This window comes from Nyctereutes procyonoides, unplaced genomic scaffold, assembly GCF_905146905.1.
Source record: "Nyctereutes procyonoides isolate TBG_1078 unplaced genomic scaffold, NYPRO_anot_genome, whole genome shotgun sequence".
NCBI classification, from domain to species: Eukaryota; Metazoa; Chordata; class Mammalia; order Carnivora; family Canidae; genus Nyctereutes; species Nyctereutes procyonoides.
The window spans coordinates 37,783,973-37,789,591 of record NW_026575159.1 but is presented as its reverse complement, the minus strand read 5'-3'; the positions used below and the strand labels follow the sequence as shown (position 1 = coordinate 37,789,591).

The following is a 5,619-nucleotide window of genomic DNA, read 5'->3' as shown; positions in this document are numbered from 1 at the left end:
AGTGTACTTATTCATACTTAGAAGCATGTTATTCAACAAACATTTGGCTAATGCTTCTCATAGGCATATACTTTTTTTTAAAGTTTATAAACAATAGTGAACAAATTCTTCTTCCTACAGTCTTTGAAGAAAGACAAATCCATGCATAATACAATTAAAAATTCTGATAGTATTTACTATAAATAAGCACACTAACAGAACAAAACAAAATAAAAAAGAACAGTGGAAGTAGCTAAAAATTCAAGGGAAACATCTGATTGCTATTTCTTTCATCTGGAACACACCTTCTCAGATAATTACATTGTTGTCAAATCTTAGGCCTCTGTTCCAATGTTGCATCACCATCATCTACATAAAATATCAACGCTCCTCCAGTATGAAAGGGTTAGACTTCCTTAATATGGTTATTTTTTAGTAATAAGACATATTGACAGCTGACTGTGGCATGTTTACTTGTATATTTATTTTCACTACCGCCTCCCAGAATGAAAATCTGAGAAGGCAGGGACTGTATCTTGTTTATTGTCATGTCCCAGAGCCCAGAAGAACCAGAGATATACTAAATACTCAGTAAACATTGTCGAATAAATGAATGAGATACCTTTATCTGTGGGCCTCAAGAAAAGGAGAGGCTAATGGATTAGAGATGGGAGGAGGCAAGAACTTATTAGCTAAGGGAGCACAGTATCTATCTGTAATAATATGTAAAGAACATAAGAGCTTGGAAAAATAAAGGAGCTAGTATATTTGGGATACAGTAAAAGAAGAAACATGGCTCAAAAGAGATTGGAAATATACAGTGTTGAGGGGGGCACTTGGCGGGATGAGCACTGGGTGTTATGCTATATGTTGGCAAATTGAATTCCAATAAAAAAAAACAAAAACAACAACAAAAAGGAAATACACAGTGTCAATTCTTACAAGGCTTTCTTAATAATATTTTGAATTTTTTTTTAAGATTTTATTTGAGAGAAAGCACATGAGCAGGGGGAGGACCAGAGAGAGGGAGACATGCTGACTCCCCATCAAGACCTGAGCCAAAGGCAGACGCTTAGCAGACAGAGCCACACAGGCGTCCCCTAGCCACACTTTCAATACTTCGTTGTTAAGGGCCATTTCTATCACTGCAGAAAGTTCTATCAGACAGTGCTATGTGAGATCTGACAGGAGGGGGAATTCAGTACTTCACAAATTAGGACACAACAGCAGCTCAGCTGAAAGGTCTCACATTTATTACTGAACCAACCTACTGGTATAGAGGCATAGTAATAGAGAAAATCATTCCCTTGATAAGACATGTCTATTGGCCAGGTAGAAAGGATGTTTCCATATTGATAGGATAGGAACATGAGATCTCCATGGGGCTTAAATATGTGTGCCAATTATGTTTGCTATTTCATGATGTGTGATGCTTCCTCATAGACCCAGCTTGGTTCTTCTCCAGTGTCTCCTCTTGGAGTTGTACCTGATTTTATTACCAGTTTTCATCCGAATCCACTGGGGGATAGGACGATTCTGCTTTTGTTTCTTGGCCAGGAATCACTTGATTCTGAAAGTCTTGAGAGAAGACATGGTGATCACAGTCAACCACACGCAACCAGGATGGTGGCGGAAAGGGTGAATTTGTTTTTTTATAAATTAGGGTAACTGAATGTCTTGAAAGTAAAATAATACAATCCCATTTATTTAGTGTTCATTTAGTGTGGTCCCTTAAGTATTTTTGTAAGTTTTACACCTAAAAAACAATCATACTGAGGTATAATTTCCATAAAATAAAATGTCTCCACTGTAATTATTCAAATACATGTGTTCTAATAACTCCACAAATCATGTAACCACAAACTCAGTCAAGATATCAAATATTTTCATCTCTCCAAAAAGAGCCTTGGTTCTCCTTTCTAGGTAGTCCACAAATGCCTATCATAGATTAGAAATTATGGACGGACTCTGTGACACAATAGATTTGTTTTCCTGTTCTTTACTTTCTTTAAAAAAAGAAATGGAATCATACCTAATATACTCATTTGTTTCTGTCTTCCTTTACTTATGATTATATTTTTGACCCATCCATGTTATTGAGTGCATTACTAGTCCATTTATTTTTTATTGCCAAGTTGCATTTCATTGTACTCATACTCCAGGATTTTTTCTTTTTTAACTATTCACTGGTTGATGGACACTTGGGTTGTTTACAGTTCAGCACTTTTAAGAAAAAGCCTATTAATAAACATGTAACAATACATGTATGGACACATTTCATAACTCTTAGGTAATGAAGGATTGGAACAACTGAGTCATGAAATAAATTTATTTTTAAATTTATAGACATTACCAGAAAGTTCTCCAAGTAGTTCCATCATTTCATATTGTACCATCAGTGTTCTAGGAGAGTTCTAGATTCTCCATATCCTCAGCAATACTTGATAATTTTAGGAATTCTAGTTGTGTAGTTGCATATTATTATGATTTTGTTTTATATTTTCTTGCTGTATAATATTGCTTACCATCTTTCATGTCCTAGAGACTATTCATGTACCTTCTTTCTTGAAGTATTCATACAAATCATTCGTGCAGTCTTAAAGGGGAATGTTTATCTTATTAAATTTTAACAGTATTTTTTTTCTAGATACAAGTCCCCTTTCATGTATATGTATTACAAATATTTTTGGCCAGTATGAAGCTTACCTTATCACTTTCTTAATATTTTTAAAAAACACTTTTTGTTTTATTCAGTTTAAAGTCATTTTTTAACTACTTTAGGCTTCTTATACCTTAAGGTGTCTTTGTCTGCTTGAACACATGGGCTATTTTAGATCTTTTATCTAATTTTCCAATATTTGTAGATTTTTTTATGGTGTTTATGGATTTCTAATTTAATTTTTCATTGATCAGAAAATTTTCTCTATGATTTCAATTCATTTACTTTTTTTCAGATTTCTCTCATGGCTTTCTATTGTCTGTGTGGTTCATATTTCATGTGCACGTCAATAAAATGTATATTTTGGTAGTTTGGGTTGTAATCCTCTAAGGGGTCAGTTAGGTCAAGTACCTGATCAATATTGTTCAAATTAAAAATATATATATAGTTCAAATTTTCTATATTTTTAGTGAATTTTCTCTATGACTCTATTAATTGCTGACAGAAGAGCACCAAATATCGAATTATGATTGTGGGTTTGTTCCGTTTCTGCTTTCAGATTTGTTTCGTTTTGTTTCATTTCTTTTTGAGATGTGTTGTTATAAACATCCATACATTTTGAATTACTAGTCATGCTTAATGAATTGAAGCTTTTATTATTAAATATGTCCCTTTTGTCTTTAGTAATATCCTTTTATCTGAAGTCAACTTTGCCTAATGTTAATATTTCCACGTTAGCTTTTCTTTATGATTCTATTTAGAATAGTTAATTTTATATTGTGTTTCCTAAACACAGCTGAGAGTTAGACTTTGCTTTTTTGTCCTTTCTTATATTTTTAATCTTTTACCTGGAGTATTTGAATCACTTATATATAATGTTATTACAAATCTAGTTGGTATACTGGGCTAAATAGTTACCCCTAAAATTAATGCCCCCTGGGCATAACCTGTAGATATGACCTTACTCGGAAATATAGTCTTCACAGATGTAATTGAGTTCAGACAGGATTAGGGTAGGCCTCAAATCCAGTATGTCTTGTGTCCCTATGAAAAGAGGAAAATTCAGACACAGAGACACAAAGACGGAGAGGAAAGATGGCCCTGTGGAGATGAAGACCCAAACTGTGGTTACCTTCCCACAAGCCAAGGAATGCCAGAAATTGCTGGCAACCACTAGAAACTAGAAGAGGCAAGGATTCTTTCTCAGAGCCTTTGAATAAAGCGTGGCCCTACCAACCCCTTGATTTTGGACTTCAAACATCCAGAATTGTGAGAGAATAAGGTTCTGTTGGCTTAAGCCACTCATGTTGTGCAAATTTTTATAGCAGCTACAGGAAAGTAATATATTTGGTTTTAGGCCCACTGTCCTTGTATTTCTTGTCTGTGTGAATTTTCTTCCCTTTTTTTCACTAAACGTGTACTTTGTAGTACTCCAATTTGTCTCTTCTATGGGCTTACTAGCTGTATATGACTATATTTTAGTGTGCATCTTTTGTTTCACTTTACAATAATCAAGATTAGCTTATTAGAATCTACTTTCATTCAAATGTACCTCTATGTCTCCCTTCCAGTCCTCTGCATTATTTTTTAATATATTCTGATCTTACATATTTTATAAATCTCATCATATATGTTAGTATTACTTGTGCTTATCTCCAATATAAATTATTTTCATTTGGTTATTTCATTTGATTACTTTATATAGTTTCTATTTTTCTTCCTATATGTCCTATTTTTGAGGTATTATAATCTTAATTTTATTATTTCTTTAAATACAGGTTCCTTTACTTTTTAAAATTTATTTATAATATCTGAATAGAGTTTTTGTTTGATGTATCCAACATGTGGATCCACTCAGTTCCTGATCAACAGTATTTTCCTGAGTATGTGCCATACCTTCTAATTTGTTGCATATCTGACAAATTTTGTTGAAAACTGGACATTTCAGTTACTATTTTGTAGCAACTCTGGATTTTGCCACCCTTCCTCCCTTGAGAGTAGTTGCTGTTGTTTGTTAAATTTTTATTTATTTATTTTACTTTTATTAATTTATTTATGTATTTATTTATCTATTTCAGTAACTTGCCTGGACTTTATCTGTGGAACTTGTCTCTTCTGCAGTGAATGGTTTGTTATACCATTTCTTTTCTTTCTTTCTTTCTTTCTTTCTTTCTTTCTTTCTTTCTTTCTTTCTTTTTTTTTTTCTTTCTTTAATTCTGACATCTTTGTCAAAGGTCAGCATAGCTTAGTGGCTAACCCAGAATTGGAAGCATAGCTTAAACAACTTTATTTTACATGACTTCCAATCTGCCAGTAAATATGTATGTGAGTTAGAGACCAGATTCACAGTTGTGGCCATTTTCAGCTCCTGCTCATTGCTGACTTTCCCCAAGCTCTCTGCTGTCCCCTGTATGCATACATAGCTTCCTACTCAACCAATGATATATGAAAAGTCATATATCCTTCTATATTTCTCTAATTTCAAAGATTCCCCACCAATTTTCTGGTTAGATTATAACAGACCCAACAGAGATGCTAATCCCAGAGTAAGAGTTGTGGGATTTCCTCAATTGTTTCCTATAGAGTTTGCTACATTTACTTACGATCTAGTCAGGTATTCATCTTCAGTCCCAAATCAAATCTGCCCCTTGGCAGTAAAGCTGTTTTCCCCTTTTCAGACCAAATACAGTAACATTATGAAATCAAGCTTAATAGGGCAGAGGTTGAAGTAGTGGAGGATATACAAGAATTGCCCCAAGCAAGAAGGCTACAGACTCCCATTGTTCTTTACCCATTATTTAATAGTTTTTCTTGAAGAAACAGTTATTAATTTATAATTGGTCTCTGTTCAATTTCCAGAGATGGGAAACTGAGATTTTTTGAGGCATATTTTCCAGTTTTTAACTGTATTCTTGTATTTAAGGGGAACAAATTGCCAATCTCTTTACTCCACCATAGCTGGAAAATTAAAAAAAATCTAT

The 5,619-nt window shown here is 33.6% G+C and overlaps 1 pseudogene; it reads right to left on the bottom strand.

Annotated features, from left to right (window-relative positions):
• Positions 1-1,416: 1,416 nt before the first annotated feature.
• On the bottom strand, positions 1,417-1,572 carry LOC129502370 (60S ribosomal protein L39-like; annotated as a pseudogene).
• Positions 1,573-5,619: the final 4,047 nt, after the last annotated feature.